At 41.4% G+C, this 19,529-nt stretch overlaps 1 non-coding gene across 1 annotated transcript; it reads right to left on the reverse strand.

The window, feature by feature from the left end:
• Positions 1-1,684: 1,684 nt before the first annotated feature.
• Positions 1,685-1,791, reverse strand: LOC142447509 (U6 spliceosomal RNA). Its single transcript, XR_012784206.1, has one exon. It is a non-coding gene; the product is annotated as a U6 spliceosomal RNA (small nuclear RNA).
• Between the last annotated feature and the right edge of the window lie 17,738 nt (positions 1,792-19,529).

Raw genomic sequence — 19,529 nt, forward strand, 5'->3', positions numbered from 1 at the left:
TTTAGACTCAAACACAGGCCAAGGAGAAAAGGTACCTCACGGCCGTTGTTTTCATTGAAACGGATTTTTGTTTGTCGTCTCTTTACAAAATTATAATTTCCAGTAGACATGATGCAGTGCTACGGACCTGCATACAGATGGTAGCTCCTGAATGGGGCACACGGTTAATGCACCCAGCTGCTAATCAGAAGGTTGAGGTTTGAGCCCACCCAGAAGCGCCTAAGAAGAACCATCTGTGACCTAATTTCAAACAAGAAAAGGAAAAAAAAAATCAGTCATTCAAAACCCGATGGCATGCAGCTCTCGTCTGATGTTCATGGGCACCGGGAGTGTGAGGGGACCAAACAACAGTGGATGTGTAAATATAGGGGCGAAGCTCACAATTGTTAATCCAGTTTTTAACCTACACGAAGACACTAACATTTCAGTTTTTGAAAGGAACCAGAGTTGGAAAGTATTTAATAAGCTATTTGGTTTTTTATTTAATGTGGATGTCACTAAAAATGTACATGAATACGTTTTTCAGTGTTGTTTTTATAAAGCAAAAATTATATCGTTTTCCCTCTATCCTCCTCTACCTATAATTCTCAATCCTGTGGTTTTTACACCACCTTGCTCCTGAAATGAATGTTATCAATTTTGATGGATGTCCTACACACACACACACACACACACACACACATTAATTAGAAACTTTAGAGTATTATTCAGTGTATATGTATAGAAATGAAATTATAGAAATTCATAGAAATGAAAAGCATCTCTATTCATAACTTGCTTTATCAGTTCTATGGTGTGATAGCTAGGTTTATTGTGCCAACCTGGTCAATAGGAACATGTGGGCAGAGATTAATCAGGCCGCAGTTTGATTGGAGGGCAAAAAGATAAATGGCTCTACAAGGCCTGCCCCCTTCTCTCTTACTCTCTGGTGATCAGAGCTTTCTGGAGCATCCTGCTGCTTTAGCTAGTTCTCTGCCTCAACTTGTGAGCTACAACATAATATCTGTGGGCCAAGCCAACCTGTGGATCTTGTTGCTAAAGCTCGAGGTTCCTTTGAGACCTGCTTCACCATGCTGCTGGTATATATATATCTTGAGCTTGAGGCCGGTGGATCCTGTGGCTTTTCATTGCTTGAGTTCGATATCCCATCAGGGCCTGCTTCGCTAAGATCCTGAGCTACTGACTGTTGGTGACCACCCTGTTTGCTGCCTGCCTGCCTGTGGGCACACTCTACCTGCTTTGCCTGAAGGAGGACTCTGCTGTCTGCTTCCTTGATCTTGGACCTGGCAGTAAGTTGAAGGACTTCCAGTATATTCACTGTTCCACAGAAGTGAGTTGAACTGAACCTTCTGTACTGCTGTGTGGACTAATTAGCTGTTATATTCCTTCTTGCTGTATAAATGCCAAATTAAATTTCTTTGGCTGTGCCACCTTGGTTGGGTGTAAATGATTCTGAAGATACTGAGAGACCAATTGTTAAATCATAAGAAAAGCTCACTAGTTTCAATACTTTTAGTTTTTTCTTTAATATAATGCAATTTATGTATTAAAAAACTTCCGTACCTTTGTCTGTTTATTTACAATTTGAAAAACTATTCTGAAAGCAGACTATATGCACACAAGTCTATAAAGAGTGTAAGTTTAGGATGTAAATGCCTTGCGAGCTAATTTCAACAAACTGCTAAAAAATATGGAACCCTTCACAAATTTGCATGTCATCCTTGCTCAGCAACCATGCTAATCTTCTCTGTGTTATTTCCATTTTACTGCACATGCTGCCGAAGCGAGCACGCCATACTTTCAGTTTTAATAAATCCTGGTAAACTGGCCTAGGATGTAACTGGAATCATTACACACCCACAAGTGTCCCAATTATCTAGGGATTATAAATCATTTACATTTTTTTCCCAAATACATATTTACCAACGTGAAATGCCAACTCAGAGGTTAATTTGAAATCCCCCAGTTGTTGGTGACAGAGTTGGTAGGATCAAATCATCACTCCACAGTAAATGGCGTATATGATGTGCGGCTTAGTCTGTAGAAGCTAAGGTAGCAAGCAACATGACTTCCTTGGGATGGATGCCATTTCTGGCTCACCTCAAAGAAAGCTACTTCAGGCAACTGAATATCCTGTGCTACCGATACATAAGAAAGTACTCTTTGACCATTGCTTACACAGAGAACGTTTCATTGAAAAACAATCTGGAAGACCACAGGCAAGACTATGATTGGTTAATGTCCCTTTTTTAGACCATATCTCTTTGGAGCAAAACAATGGTTTCTTTATAGAAACGTTGAGAGACTGGATTAAAAACTCCGTGGGCCTGCCACCTGAAAATAACGATTGGTCTTGTCCCCGGGACAGGATGTCCCATTATCCTGGAAGGTTTCCAGGAAACAATAATACTGAATCTAGAGTCCCCTTGTGAATAAACGAGGCCCCTCAGAAAGAAGCATTAGCCAACAGTAAGTCTTCCCCCGACTGCGCCTTTTTAACCTTTTGCAATTCCATTCCTTCACAGATCCTTCCTCCAGCTCCTCATTTCAGATCAAGAATCTGCTGCCATCAAATCCCGGGGTCCCCAGAATGGCTCGTTTTGAGTGCTTTCCGTCCTTTGAGCGCCTTATTGAAACCGTTTCTTCTGCGGGTGACTGGGACTCTCTATGAGGAAGAGCACCCTGCTCAGGAAACCCTGGCACCCAGTTTTTAGTCCTCCTCTCTCATGTAATCTTCTCTGCAAAATAAGAAACTCGAACAAGGGCTGTAGTTATCTCCCCGATTCTCCAATTCTGTGGTCTAAGAATTTCCCTCTCCCTTAATACTTTTTGGTGTCTCGGTACTATGCTTGTTTGTTCGTTCTTTGCACCAGCTCTTTAGCATGTTTAAGCTTCTGGTCTTGTATAGCTCTCTCATCTAAACCAGTTGCTGTCAAGTCAGTTTTAACTCATGGTGACCTATGTGTGTCAGAATCAAACTATGTCCCATACTGTTTTCAGTAGACCACCAGGTCTTTCTTCTGAGGAATCCACAGGCGGATTCGAACCTCCAAACTTTCAGTCAGCAGCCAAATGTATTAACCATTTGTACTCCCCAGGAACACCATTCTCATCAACTCCAAATGAGAGCTTCTAAATCTCCAGCCTCCCAAACACTAGTGTCATGTTTTCAGTGGTATGTTGGCTCCCTACCTGTCAACCAAACAAAATCTGGACTGCGTAGTCTGCCATTCTGATGGCTGGAGTTGGCGCTAGCCTGGCTTATCAGTACGAACCTTCATTTCTTCCTTTCATAAGCTTTCCCTTCCAGAACACATGCCTATGTCCTTCCTTCTTCTTTCCCTTCCCTTTTCCTACAAATCCACCCAAAGAGCAATTGCAACCACCTTTCCCACATGATTTTTCTTATATAACACACTCATTCTGCTTATTTCTACCTCCAGAATCCTCATTTTTTAAAAACCCAGCGCTGCTCAATCGTGCCTCATGGAGGAGACATCTGTGATCACCCTAGGGATCTCTTGGAGATGCTTATCTATCACCTTTAAACAATTGAAATATGCTCTTTTCCCTCCCACCTCTCTGAACTTAGGATTCATATGTCAGCAGCTAATGGCCATGCCGCAGCCATCACATAGTTGTGGTTGCCAAAGTGTGTTAAATGAAAACGTGCAGATATGTTTTTGTCAGCTGGGAAGAAACTTCTGGAAACAGTGGTGGAACATACTTAGGAAACAAACAGAAAACTGCCTTACCCATGGTTTAGATAGCACAGAGGATAATGCTGTGCAAACAAACAAACAAACAAACATGAACATGGTGGATCCTGTGTTTAAAAGCAGAAAAAAGGCCCATTCAAATAAGCCAAAGTCTTAAGAGTTCCTTAACCAATTTATTTCATTAAGAATATCTAAAAAAAGAAAAAGAATATCTAAAAGAGATCTTCAATAAGGACAAAAAGAAAATTCTGAATTAAAGGGAAACTTAGTTCCATAATGTAATTGCCTACGTCCGCCATGGCACCCCCCCCACACACACACCTTTTCTTCATGTTTTAGAAGGCTGTGACTGTAATTTAATTGTATTTTAAATATTTGTAGCGTAGACGGGGATGAGCACCATTTGTATATGAGGTGATAAAAAATAGGGGGGAATGAATAATGGTGGTGGTTGCTAAAAAAAAGAGAGAAAGTAATGGTGTTTTAGATTTAATCAAATGTGGTATATTGGTAAGATGGCATGTTTACCAGTCTGTCAAGATTAATGGTATGTGTGTTACTTTATAAACAGAGTTAGAAACTTCTAGAAAGCAGAGCTACATGTTGGCCAAAGTTCTCTACACATACTGGTGTTCCCAAAAATAAGAGTCCAGAATTGCCTGTTACTATTTCAGCCAAAGACAGAGAGCGGGTTGATTCAAGAAATTTAAGTTTATTCTGCAAGCAAGAAACAGAAGGAAACCATGGAATCTTCTACCTCCAAAGTGCTTCAAAAAAATGAGTGAAAAATCAAGCAAGTTATATATCCCAAAGCATGTGATAAAAAGCAGGTTTCACAATGATCGCAGGAAACAATTATCTATACATACATTACTCCCAACTTTTAGCCTGTTATTTCCCCAAGAAACCACACAATGTGGAGTGTGGTCCGCAAATTCTGCACGGTTATTGCGACACATTATCAAACCCATCAGAGAAGTGAAGTGCCACAGGAGGAAGGGTTGGTGTTACAAGTACTAAGGAGTTAGAAAGTAGTTATATCTGACCTCCATCTCATAAGAACTAGATGTGTTCTGATCATAATTTCTATCCTATGTGAATCTAGATGAGATCAGACACTACATTTCAATATCTATTCAGTTTAGTTGATTTCCAGTCTTGTTACAATAAAATTTACTTGGTATAATTGTGTATATAGCCAACTCTAGGATAAATTCCTAGAATTGGAATTGCTGTAGCCAGTACACATATGCAATTGTGTAGTTTTGCTACACCTTTCCCAGTTTTTCAGTAAGAAAGTGTACATGTTTCTATTTCTTTCACTGTTTGATTTTACACTTTTACTTTCTATAACCTAAGTCCTCAGAACTGGACAGATAGACATCATGATAAACAGAGGAAAGACAGATGTTGTGAAGGATTTGATTTTACTTGAACCCACATCACTGTTCATGGAAGTAGCAGTGAAGAAACAAATAGAGTATTGCACTGGGCAAAACTGCACAAGACCTATTTATAGTGTCCGAGCGCACATAGGTCATTTCGAGGACTCAGGTACACCTGACCGACCACACCAATATCAAACTCACTGCCATCAAGTCAATTCCGGCTCACAGTGACCCTATAAGACAGGGTAGAACTGGCCCTGTGGGTTTTTGAGACTGTAACTCTTTAAGAGAGTAGAAGTCCTCTTCTTTCTCCTGTGAGCTACTGGTAGTTTCGAACTGCTGACCTTGCAGTTAGCAGCCTAACTTATAACCAGTATGCCATCAAGACTCAGTCACCTGTCTAAAGTGATGGCATATTAACTGACCTCATATGAATGTAGAAACCAGACTTCTAGTAAGGAAGACTGAAGAAGAATGGGTGCGTGTGAATTATGGTGTTGGTGAAGAAGACTGGAAAGTACCTCAGGCTGCCAGAAAGATGAAAACTCTGTCTTGGAGGAAATACAGCCAGAATGTGCCTTCCAAGTGAGGAGGGCAAGACTGCATCTCATACACTTAGTACATGTTATTGGGAGGGACCAGTCCTTGGAAAAGAACATCAAGCATAAAGTAAAAATCATCAAAAAGAGGAAGAGCCTCAACAAGATGGATTGACACAGTGACTACAAGCATGGGCTCAAAGATAGCAATTGTCAGGACTCTGAATTCACTGCCACGGCGTCGGTTCCAAGCCAGCCTGTATGAGGACCCGTCAGTGTTCACAGAGTTCTACCCGTCTGAACTGACTGACAGCAAAATGCACATTAGACTTTCAGCAAATCTTTGTTGAGTTGGATCGGATTAATAGCCCTCTTTCAGTCACCTCTATATCAGGGATTTCTGCAGTAGCTAAAGAAGACCCAGGATGTCCTAGGCTCATGCATTGTGGACCTCAGCAAGTCCCAAATCAATAAGGCCAGGAGGAAGGCTGGAAGCTTCTCCTGACTTAGTGGTTGCAGGGGCTAGGGAACCCCCAATCTACAGGAATGGCCATAGGCTGAAAGCATCTGACATCCCAAGAACTGGATTGTGAGATAAAAGCAGGGTCAAGAAACAGCAAGCTTTGCCAGAACATTTGTGTTTATATCATGAATGCAAGAATGTCCCTTCCTACTCATCTGCTGCTCACGTCAGACCCAACATCGAGAGGGATACACAGCATCCACCAACTGACACAGAGCATGGGGTCTAGGAAGCTTAGCCATGTTCCACAATGACTCCAGAACCAGGAGCTTCACTGGGTTAAGAAGCCATCACAGGACAAATGACAGCAGAGAAAGGCAACTAGAAGTGTCTCCCTCCACAATCATTCTTAGGAAAACCCATGCTTGGAGGTGTCTTAGTGATGTAGTCTACTATAACTGGAATACCACAAGTGGCTGATGCCAACGTTTGTTTTTCTTAGCTGAGGAGGCTAGAAGTAGAAATGCAGGGCACCAGCTCTAGGGGAAGGCTTCTCTCACAGGCAGCTGAGGAACGTGCTTGTCATCAACCCTCTCCTGGCTGTAGGAGTTGCCCAGCGCAGAAAGAGTCCAAAGGATGCACTCTGCTCTTGGCTTTCTTTCTTGGTGGTAGTCTGTCCCTCGATTTTATTGGCTTCCTTTCTTGTAAGATGAAAGGTGACACAGGCCACACCCCTGGGAAACTCCCTTTGCATCAGGTGAGCAAGGGTATTGCATCCCACCATCATCTCCTGACAACAGCTTAGCTGATCACAAAAGTTCACACCAGGGGAGAAGGATTACATCGTTGCATAACTGCCAAATTACATAATGACATAACTATGCGACCAAAAAAAATCATAATCCAGCCAAATGGCTGTCTATTGGGGTGAACACAGTTCAGTCCATAGCAGGGAGCATTTACTTCTGCCTCTAGTTCTGCCATATAACTGGAATGTTTAAAACCCAGATAGTTAATATGTCCTTAGCAAGAGCACACACAAATATGATGGGGGAAGCATAGGGAGTGTTGACCAGGAATGTGACCAACACACATGAAACAAGGCAAAGCGTATGCTGAGGAGAAAACAAATTTTAGATCTCTTTTCCGGGTCTTGAACTGTGATTCGTTTGCACGATCAGAATTGGTGATCATTAAGTGTTTCTGTATATACTCATCTAAGCTCATTCAAGGAGCCCTGCTGGTGTATTTGTTATGCACTGAGCTGCTCACTGCACGGTCAGCAGTCCCAACCCACCAGCTACTCCTGGGGAGAAAGACAGGGCTTTTTACTCCTATAAAGGGTTACAGTCCTGGAAACTCTCAGGGACCCTTCTGCTCCATCCAGTGCTATGACTCAGCATTGAGTCGGTAACAGTGAGTTTGGACTGTTTTGGTTTTTTTAGATGCTCATTCATGAGAAACCTCAAAGAAATTGGCAAAAAAAAAATTGTCAAGGCTTAACCAGCATTGATGAGATGATGGTTCTAGAGTGAATCACGAGACCCTTGTTACAGAGATGTCTTGTGTCGGGTCCTCTGGCAGCAGAACTAGAGATGGAGACTTTGGAAAGTGATTACGTACGTGATGGAGCACTACCTGAGGAACGCAAGGTAGACCTGGTCTAGCTTCTGGCTGATCCTATGGGCAGCTGTGGAGCCAAGGAGACCCTGAACATTTGCTTCCCCATGTTGGATGGCTACACAAGCTCCCCTTACAGGCAGTTCTCTGGAACAGTCACGAACCATTAGCAGCCAACATTCCTGTTCTGTTTGGTACTGGACAAATGAGGGTCAACAGGGAATGAGTGAGACACGATAGTATTTGTTATAAGAGGGGGAAAATTGTCTTCATATTTCCAAATGCTTTTTTAGAAAGCATTAATTGAGATATACGGTAATTCCCATGCCATACAGTTAAATGATTTTTAGTATATTTGGGGGGTTGTGGATATATCACCTAGCTTTAGTACATTTAGTTTATACAACCAATTAGTGTCTACAACCTAGTTTTAGCCTTGTCAGACCTTCCCAAAGAACCCTCAGATGCATTAGCCGACCATGTCCATTCTCACTCATCTCCCAGACATCGGAGACCACTCATAGGATCTGTGTCTTTTCTATATTTGCCGATTCTAGATATTTCTTATAAATGGAGTCATACAATCAATGTGTAGTCTGGGTGACTAATTCATTTGACTTAGCCTAGTGTTTTCAAAGTTAATTTGTGTTATGACATTTATAAGGTGCTTCCTTATAAGAAGGTGATTCCTTCTTTGTATTGCAGAATATTTTTCCATCATATGGATATACCATATTCTATTTGTCCATTCACCAGTTGATAGACACTTGGGTTATCTCCATATTCGGACTATCCTGAATAATGCTACGATGAATAATTGTGTGCAAGTTCTTATGTAGATACACGTTTTCATTTCAACTGAGAAGTAGTATTGCTAGGTATCTGGTTTAGCACTTCAAAGAACTGCCAAACTATTTTGCAAGGTGGCAAATTTTATATTACAACCAACCATGTATGAGAATTCTAAAATTTTCACATTCTATCCAATACTTGCTGTTACCTTTTTATTAGCACATATCAGTAGGCCTGAAGTGGTATCTTGTTGTAATTTTTAATTTATATCCCAGATGACAAAGGATGTTGAGCGTGTTTTCATATGCTTTGGGGCTACTTGTTCATCTTCTCTGAAGAAATGACTACTTCAGTCCTTGGTCCACATAAAACAATTGAATTATTTGTCTTTCATTGAATTTCAAATATTCTCAGTTGAGCAGATGGCATGCATGGCAGCCATGGTCTCATCTTCTCTAACTTCACAGGGAGAAGGGGAACCTACTCCATACCAGTCCAAGGCCAATTGTCATAAGGCAGAGGTCTCACATGCCTCCTCGATCCTTTTTTTTCTTTCTTTCTTCTTTACCCTATGCTAACACCAACCATCCCTCCCACAGCATTCTATTTCTCTGCTAGGTTCAAGAATCCATTGCAGCAGCCCCAAACATAATGCAGTTGTGAGGATTTATTAGACAAGGTAAGAATATAGTTCTTTTGTCTCCAGCACCTCTTCTCAGTCATGCTGGCAGACATGCCTCTCAGCCACGTGGGTCCTTGGCTTTCCGTAGGCCAGGAAGCCCACCCCCACTTAACTCTGCTTCACAATCTTGGTGCAGTTTCTCGGCTCTGCCTCGTGTTCTCAGTGCTGGAGCTTCTGGTGCCCCTGGTGCCATCATCATTCAGGAAGGAATTGCCCAGGCGATCCGCCAGTGGCTCTTCTTTCTTGATAGTTGTGGAATTTCTAGTCCTTCCTCTGAGATGGTTCACCCTTCTACCCAGAAGAATGGCAAAACTAGCCAAGCCCTTGATTAGAGTTGATTTGCTTGCTCCCACCCAGTCATTTGGTGAGAGTTATAAAGCCTTCAGGTCGAAAAGTCATGCCGAGTAAATTCACTTTACCACATCCATGTATATGACTTTACAAGAATGTTAGAAGGGTGACTAGCCAAAAAAATTAGAATGCTTATTGTTAGAGTATCGAATTCCAACTGATTCTTGTATCCTGCAAACTTGCTGAACTCATTTGTTAGTCCCCCTAGTTGTATGTGTGGGTCTGAGGATTTTCTATAGACAAGGCTATGTCATCTGCAAATAGAAACCAGCTTACTTCTTTTTTCCAATCAGCATGTCTCTATTTCTTTTTCATTCCTAATTGCCTGGAGAGAACCTCTAGTATTATGTTAAGTGGCAGTTGGAAGAACAAACATCCTTGTACTGTCTCTGAGCTTAAGGGGCACACATTCAGTCTTTCACCATTAAATAGGATGTAAGCTTTGTTGGGCTTTTTATTTTTATTTTTTATAGATGACCTTTATTGGGTAAGGAAGTTCTTTACTCCTGGTTTACTGAGCATTTTTTTAATCATAAAAAAATGTCTTATTGAGTGGTTTTTCTATATCTTTTGAGATGATCCTGTGGGAGAAAGTGTGTATTTGTAGACTTTATCATATTTAGCTTCTTATTTACTCTTTCAGTTTCTCTTCATTTCTTCTTGAGTTCCATAGAGGTTGTGCCCATTCACCTCTTTTGTGTTGTCATTGTCAGATAGATCAGTGTGTTACAGGCTCAACAATACAGTTGTGTAGGCAATTTTATTTTGAGTCTGTTAAAATTAACATGACATATATGCAATGACATGGTCTTTTTGTAATTACCTCCTCACTATCCTCAGCGCTTTTTTGTTTGTTTGGCTCAGAATGACTGGTGTCAGGTGCTTTCCGTTGGAAGAACTTCCTTTAGTCTTTCTTGTAAAGCCGGTCTGTTAGCCATGTACGCTCCTATTTTCCTTTTTATATAGGAAATCTGCCATCTAGCCCCTCCCAAACCCGAGCGGTGTAATGGTTACGCATCGGGTTGTGATTCACATGGCCTGCAGTTTGAAAGGAGCAGCAGCTAAGCAGGGAGAAAGACTGGAATTTTTGTTCCTATAAACAGTTACAGTCTCGGAAACCCACAAGGGCTCATTATGAGTCAGCATTGACTTGATGGCAGCGAGTCTGGATTTTGGTAGGTGAAACCATAGCCCCTGTGTTAGTCTGGATTCTCTAGAGGAGCAAACACCGTGACGTGTAAATATAAATAGAGAAGTTTACTTTAACTAAATGCTCCTCACATTTATGGGAGCTGGCTGCAGGGGTTGGTGAATCCAAAATCATTAGCCAAGCACTTCTGCAGACTTGCCTTCAAGGACCTGTGGAGGTCAGGCATGAGAAGACTGACGGGGAGGAAGAGGAAAAGAAAGAGGTAGGCTTTCTTTTCCAAACACCCACCTATAAACTAGAAGCAGGCCACACCCCTAAGGACACTATGCTCCTTCCAACTGGCAGGTGGATCATATCAGACCGCATCGTAGAGGTGCCTGGGGAAGAGCAATCCATCCAGTGTCTGTCCGCTAGCCAAGTTGACATATAACATGAACCATCAAAGTCCACAATGAGCAGTTAGGGAAAAGGGCGTCCTCCTCTAAGTTGCGGCTGTCCAGAGTGGAGCTTCTGTGGTAAACTCTTCGAACACTCCGCAAGTCAACCTCAGGTTAGTTCCGAAGCACTCCACTTTACTCACATTGTAAGCCAGAGAGCTGGCCGCTCTGCTTCAAGGTCTTGGTGTTGCTCCTTTGTTCTGTCTCACAGTCTTTGTGCTTCAGACTCCATATCTCTGCTGCCTCCTCCCCTTCAGGAGGTGATCTCGCACGTGGGGAATTCCTCTTTCTTGCTTCTGAGCTGGCTCACTATACACCCAACTTAATGGCAAAACTAACCAATCCCCAAGTTACAGTCTCCCATACTGTTTTTTACATGCTTCCACCCAATGATCAGGCAGGAGTTAGACTGTGGCTGGAAGAGCCATATCAAGTAATTTCACTTCCCACCTGCACACATACATACACATGTACACATAACTTTTCTCATGGATTTTCATTTTTTAACATCGGCTTTATTTTTACAGATAGGCATTTTGTTACAATGTGAGTAATAATAGTTTTTATGTGCTGAGAGGCATCATGCTAAATTCTTTATATCTTTTATTTTATTTAAGCCTCTCAGGACCCCTGTAGAATATGATTCTTCCGATGAAATATTTGAATGTTGAATGGTTGATTGCCCAAGATTATGGTAATAAGTGACAGATTCTAGGTTGACACTCAGCCATTCTAATGATTTTTTTCTTTTAAAATATTTCATTGTGTTTTATGTGAAAAGTTACATAGTAAATTAGGTTCCCATTTAACAATGTTTTGTTTTGATTTTAATTTTTTTATTAAATTTTTAATTATTTTTATTTTTAAAAATCATTTTAGTGGGGGCTCTTATACCATTCCATACATCAATTGTATCAAGCACATTTGTACATATGTTGTCATCATCATTTTAAAAATATTTACTTTCTATTTGAACCCTTGGTATCAGCTCCTCTTTTTTCCCTCTGTCCTGCCCCCTCACACCCTTGTGAACCCTTGATAAATTATAAATTATTATTGTTTTCATATCTTACGCCAACCACTGTCTCATTTTACCTTCGTTTCTGTTGTTCATCCTCCTAGAGGTAGTGATGGTGGTGGTTATATGCCGATCATTGTGATCGGTTCCCCCTTCCTTCCCTCCTCCTGCCACCTTCCTCCTACCCTCCTGCTATCGCTACTCCCATTTCTGTACCTGGGGGGTTTATCTGACCTGGATACCAAGCTCTTATCTGCACCAGTATACATGCTCTGGTCTAGCCAGAACTGAAAGGCAGGACTGGGGTTACGAGAGTGGGGGTTTAGGAAGCCTCAAATAAGCAGAGGAATAGTATGTGTTTCATTGGTGCCATACTGTGCCCTGGTTGACTCATCTCTTTCTTGTGACCCTCCTGTGGCCATTTAACAAATTTTATATAGCTTACTCTAGAACATTGATTATATTTTTCACAATGTGTCATCATTCTCATTTTTGTTATTCTTTTTGCCCCACTCAATTGATCTAGTTCCCTGCCCCTCCTTAGTGTCTCATCTCTATTTCAGACTGTTTACCTTTGATTTCATATTATTGATTAATTTAAAGAGCACAGTATTCATGGGTGGTATTTCTATTACAAGTCAATCTCTATTTGGATGAAAGGTGACCCTTGGGAGTGGCTTCAGTTCCAGTTTTAAAGAGTATCTTAGCGAGATATTCTTGGGGCTCTTATTGAATTGTGCTTTACATTTTTCTTCTACTCTTTTTCCTCCCCTTTCTTTTTTTATCATCATTTTATTGGGGGCTTGTACAACTCTTATCACAATCCATCCCCATCCATTGTGTCAGGCACATTTGTATATTTGTTGCCATCATCATTCTCAAAACATTTGCTTTCTACTTGAGCCCTTAGTATTAGCTCCTCATTTTTCTCTCCCCCCTCCTTCCCTCATGAACCTGTGATAATTTATAAATTATTATTATCTTACACTGACCAATGTCTCCCTTCACCTACTTTTCTGTTGTCCATCCTCCAGGGAGGAGGTTGTATGTAGATTATTTTTCTTCTATTCTAACCAAGACCCTGTATTGTGTCTCTGGTCAGAACATTGGTAGTGGTAGTTGGGCACTACTTGTTTGTATGGTCTCAGGTGCAGACATTAGTCCTATGGATTAATATCTGTAGTTCGGGGATTTATGGATTGTGGACTTTATGGATTGAAGTATTTGGTTTCCTTCACTTTCTTTTACTTTAGACCGAGAGAGACCAATAGTTGTATCTTAGATGACTGCTTACAAAGTTTTCAGGTTCCACGTACTATTCTCCAAACTAGGATGTAGAACATTATCTTTATAAACCATGTTATGCCAACAAACCAAGTTGTCCTATAAGACTATGGTCCCAGGTCTTCAAACTGAATAAATCAGTCAATGAAGTGTCTGTATGTCTTAACAGTATCTGGACTATGCATCCTATGTGTATATATGTGTGTATGGATATATGTAGTTTTTGATATAGTATATATGTGTTATATATATAGTATATATGTTATATATAGTATATATAAGTTTTATATAGTATATACAAGTAAAACTATATATATATACACATGCAGTGCAAATAAACACTTATATACATGTGCCACACAGTCTAATTCTTAACTACTCTGTAGAATAAATAACACCATTTTATATTGTCTCCTTTATTTCTTTTACATTTTTGTTAATTGGCAGAATTAAGCTCTAAGTAAAAACAAGTGGCAGGACACTTACTCATCTAGAGAGATCATAGCTCTCAAGCTCCCATTTGTACTGATTGACTTGCTTAGTCATTGGCTTTCTTTAAAGGCTCCACATGTTCTGGCTGTAGATCAAGACAACACTGTGTATACACCTGGCTGGAAAATGTTGGCTTTGGTACAGAGGCCTTTGAAGACACTAGCCAGATAGCTCATCCCACTTTCCATCACCATGGCACTGATTGGCAGTTGCCTTAGAGAGGGCATGCCACCCTGGACCACACTCAAACTGCCTCATTGAGTCAGCACCCCTTCTGAAGCTCTCTTTAAAGTGCTTTGCCAGGCCTAATGAGCTTCATTTGATACTCTGCTTTTAAAAGGCTGTCTCTCACTGTCTGCTTTTAGAAGATGCCTGTGAGCTCATGAAAACTGCTTCTTTGTTCTTGCATTCCCCTTAGTCTAGAGGCTCTTGGCTTTGGTCAGTGATCCTGCTTTGCTCTTGAAAAGCTAGGCAAGTCACTTTTAGCACATTTTCTTTATGAGCCATTTCATTTCATTTAGGGACCAGAAATATAACTTGCAAGAACTGTCTTCTCTCCTGAGGGCAAAAGAGTAATGAGGTAGTGTCTGGAAAATGACTTGAGTGTCTTGAAGATGACAGAACTTATGCTTATACTCTGGTTTGCCCATGGCTTTAAATGCTATGCTTAAACCAAGGTTTAAATTTGATACTGACTCATTAAATAAATCCACTTGTGTTGCTTTACACGTTGGTTACAATTTTTGATTCCGTGTAAGGGTACTAGGCTGAAGTGGCAAGAAGACAGTTTTTCTCTCTGCATGTCTCTATAGCTCCCATATGACCCCACTCAACAGGTTTGCCACCTGCTCTCTGTTAGAGAGCTCTGGCATTGATCAACAAGTGGGATGTGGTGGCTATGTTAGCAACGTTGCCTTCATGTTTGACGAATGCGATGAGCGTGTTTGGTATTCAGAGGTGCCCAAGAAAATAGTTCAATATCATGATAATGGCACACTACCCGTAGTCGTGGCAGCAGTGTCTGTGATGGTCTGAGGAGCGTAGCTTGAAACACAGCCCAGGTATTTGCTGCAACAGTACCCCCTCCGAAGGCTCATCTCTGGATCCCCGTGGAAAAGACATGGCAGCTGAAATCATCCTCCTCTGCTTACTAGAGGGAGGCTTGACTTCATGGGAAGAAGTGAGATTAAACAAAAACACAACAATTTAAGATTAGGTCTTGGTGAAGTGGGAATGTGGGAGGGATGCTGAGGTGAAAGAAAGAGGAAGTAGTGCAGGGGGGAGTGGGCAGAAATGTGTCTTCTCAGATTGGCAATGATTAGGCAAGGACCAAAACCTTATCTCTTGTTAGTGCCAGGTCTCTGTTTACACACTTTCTATGTTTTAGGCACACATTGAGCTACAAAAGCTGGGGCTGTGCTTGTGTTGTTAATTTTAGAAGTCTTCCCTTTCCCCCCCTTTATTTTTTTTTCCGTTTTGTTGTGTTTTCAAATTCTTTTTTAAAAAAATCTTTTTATTGGGGCTCATAAGGCTCTTATCACAATCTGTACATACATCAATTGAGCAAAGCACCCTTATACATTCGTTGCACTCGTCATTCTCATAATTCACCTTCCACTTGGGTTCCTGGAATCAGCTCGGTTTCCCTTTTTTCCCCCCACCCGCCTTTATTTTTTTTAACTACTTATGCCCTGGTATAAATGTGGTGTGATGAGTTTTCCAGCTTTCAACTTTAAATAACATAATCTTCCACACAACCCACCCATATTATGTAGAAAGTGTTTTGGAGCTCACCTACGTAATAAAACCTAAGGATTTGAAACACTGGTTTCCCATTGATGAGAATGTATTCTCCATTGGAGAAAGAAAAAACATGTCTGTGTCCAATGAGAACAACAATCAGAAGAAACCCACAGAAAACTTTCACTTGAAGGCATTATATCTTACAATTCAATTTCTATTGGATTTTCCTTTCCTTAACGTTGACCCTTGATTGATTTTATAGCAAAAGCCTTAAAACATGCAGGTTCAATGTGCCCCAATGATTTCCAACTACATTTTGGTGGTTAATGCACCTACACCCAAATATGTGGCTTATAGAAGTACCACGAAATCAGTATTTCCCCAGAACAGCCATCAACTACTTATCAAAAAGAGTGATGCATATTTATACCCCAGCTCTCTCATTCTTCTTAGGGGGTGACATGGTACGTTTGTGCTAATACCTAGTCAAGGTTCCCTGCTGGTTATGTTCTGTGTATAAGAGCCAAGATGGCCTTGTTGAGAGCATTCAAGGGAATTATTGGATATAATGATGCTTCAAAGGCACCCTGTGTCTTTCCACAATGTCATACTTGTTGGAGGGATTAACACACTAAATAAATTATAATTTTCAATTGTCTTAGTTGCATTACAAAACCCTTGGACTATGAGGGTTTTGCTCAAAATATTGAGTTCCAAGCATTTACAAGAGAAACCCTGGCTGCCTATTGATTATACGTCAGGTTGCTCACGGCAAGATCAGCCATTTCTAAACCGCGGGCCGCTCTGAGGGAGAAAGATGGGGCTTTCTACTCCCATAAAGAGTTACAGTCGGGACTTCCAACAAAATGACAACCAGGTAGGCAGCCCATGCTAGGACCGTGCTAGGAGCTTCATGGAGATATGTGAGTAGGGAGATTGGGAGGCCAAGTTGGGGAGCCAAGGCTGTTGTCTAATCTCTGAAACAGCCCAGAGTGCTTCCCCAGGAACCAAATTTCACTCCCACTCCTATACCTGTTGAGTCCCTGGGGACCTGCAGCCTGGTGCAAGGGATGCGCTAGTCCAAGCTGCCTGCATCACTACCGATCCCACCATGGCTACTAACCCCCAGTCATCAACCTGTGCCCCGGCCACCATGCCCCAAGCTCACCAGCCACTCAGTGGAAGTTCTTGCAGCCACAGTTTGACACCACCAACTGCCTGTTTGTGGATTTCCCTGCTGTGTCTGGGGGGCCTCCCTCTGCCTAGTGGTATATCCCTACTCTAAAACAGGAATTCTTCCTCCCCTATCCTACTGTGCCTGGCTGACAGCCATGCCTGGGACCTCCCAGCACACTTGCCTGCATGTAGTGTCTATAATTTCATACAGAAACCCCCACCCCCAGTGCCACCCAGCCCTTCCCTATCTCTAGGTCCCATGCATGGACCAACACTCACCTTGGGATCATGGCCTGTGCTGCTGTGGTTGGAGTTTACCAGCCATCGATGGCTGCTTCCACGGCCATGAACATACTCCTATGGAAGCTCGAACATGATGCAGTCTGACTGCAGCTCCTGATGCCTCAGAGGCCCATCCAATCTGCCCTCCAAACAACAGAATCCCAATAGAATTGGGTGAGAGGGAAACCCCAGTGGGACAAAGAGGTAGTTCAAACCCCCAGGGCAGTTGGCTACAGGAAGCTCACAGATGCATCCCCAAAGGGATGGCCCATGTTTTGTTGACAGTAAACAGCGTTGTGTACCTCCAAAAGACACACAGCCAGCAACAAGCCATATAACCTATCTACAGGGGACACATCTCAAGCTTGCAGACAAAATTAACCTGAAAGTCAATGGCTGGAGAAAAATATACCAATCCAATGGCAATTTTAATCTCTGACAAATTGATCTCAAGGTTCAAACCATAACAAGAAATAAGGAGGGGCACTATATAGTGCTCAAGGGAACAATAGACCAAGAACCAGTGATCATAAGAAATACATATGCACACAATAAGAAACCTGCACAATTTGTCAATCAAATGCACCAAAAGAATGAAAAAAATCACAGGCTCAAAAATCATAGTAGGTGATTTTATTACACTACTCTCCAAGAAAAATATATCACAGGGAAAGAAGCTTAACAAGCAAGTTGCAGAACTAAACTCTACAATTAGGGAACTTGTCCTGATAGACATTTTCAGAACTCTCCACCAATTCTTTTCATGCCCACATGGCACATACTCAGAGATAGACAACATGCTGGGACACAAGTTGAACTTGTGTAAATTCAAGCACATAGAGGTCACTCAAACGTCCCTCTCAGATGAGGTTGGAAATAACAAACCAAAAAAAAAAAAAAGACTGAGAAAACAATTGGAGGATGAATAACTCTCTACTACAAAATGAGTAGGTACTGGCTCAGATCACAGATGAAATTAGGAAATATTTAGAAACCAGATTGAGAATACGACATACCAAAGCCTTTTGGAAACCACAAAAGCAGAGAAGTTTGATAGCAATAATTGTACACATGAAAAAGGAAGAGAGACTTATGATTGATATGCAGGCACAAAACCTCCAGCAATTAGAACAGAGTCCAAAGGAAAATCCTACTAATAGCAAAAGAAAAGAAATAATAAAAATCAGGGGTGAGATAAATAGGAGGGACAACAAGTAAACAACACAAACAGTCAATGCAGCAAAAAGGTGGTCTTTGAAAGGATGAACAGAATCGCTAGACTTTTGGCAAACCTAACCAAAGAAAGGGAAGAAGAAATATCAATAGCCAGGGTGAGGGATGCAACAGGGAAGTTGCAATAGACCCTAGTGAAATTAAAAGGCTAATTACACAGTACTGCGAAGCTCAATACGCCAATAAATTCAATAACTTGGAAGACAGGGACAAATATTTGAAGAAGCAATCCCTCCCTAAGCTATCCCAGATGCTGAGATTCCCAAGAATCTCAACAGACCCATTGCAGTAGGAGAAATAGACAAGATTATCAAGGTAATACCACCAAAAAAATTCCTCAGGGCCAGATGGCGTCACAGGAGAATTCCACTGAGCACTGAGAGAAAAACTGACACCAATCCTACACAAACTCTTTCAGGACACAGAAAAAGAAAGAAAATTCCTGAACTCTTTCTGTGAAAGTAATATACCACTGATAACTACAGCAGGTAGGGATCCCACAAGAATTGAGAACTACAGACCAAAATCTCTAATTAATATTTATGCAAAAATCCTCAACAAAATACTGGCAATAGAATATACAAAAGTATATAAAATGAATAATTCACCATGACCGAGTGGGATTCATTCCAGGGATGCATTGATGGTTAAACACCCAAAAGTGCATCAGTATTATTCACCAAATTGACATGAAAAAGGATACAAACCACATGATAACAATGATAGGTGCAGAAAAAGCATTTGACAACATCCAACACTTATTCCTGTCACGGGAAGCCAGCCCCTAACACATCATTACGGGTCCGGTAGGCGCAATTGTACAGCAATAATAAGTAAAGATCATAGTAAAGTTATAGGGAGAATGAGAGATAGAAGAGGAGTATTGAAATAAATGGAGTCAGACACGAGTCATGGTAGCATGCTCACCTCAGCCCCACCTGATGGTCCACGTGGAGGGAGAGAGAGTTTAATGTTAGCCCAGGCTTTTTATCTTCTCTGGGGACATACAAGCCCCCTAATTGCAGATAAGGACATACATCACAGGAAGGGGTTATGCTATAGGTAATACAGTAATGAGAGGGGGTGGTTTAGGGACATACACACAATAGGAAGAGGAGGGATTGGGGGTATACATGTGACAAGATGGGCAGATCCTAGGT

This window comes from Tenrec ecaudatus, chromosome 4, assembly GCF_050624435.1.
Source record: "Tenrec ecaudatus isolate mTenEca1 chromosome 4, mTenEca1.hap1, whole genome shotgun sequence".
NCBI classification, from domain to species: domain Eukaryota; kingdom Metazoa; phylum Chordata; class Mammalia; order Afrosoricida; family Tenrecidae; genus Tenrec; species Tenrec ecaudatus.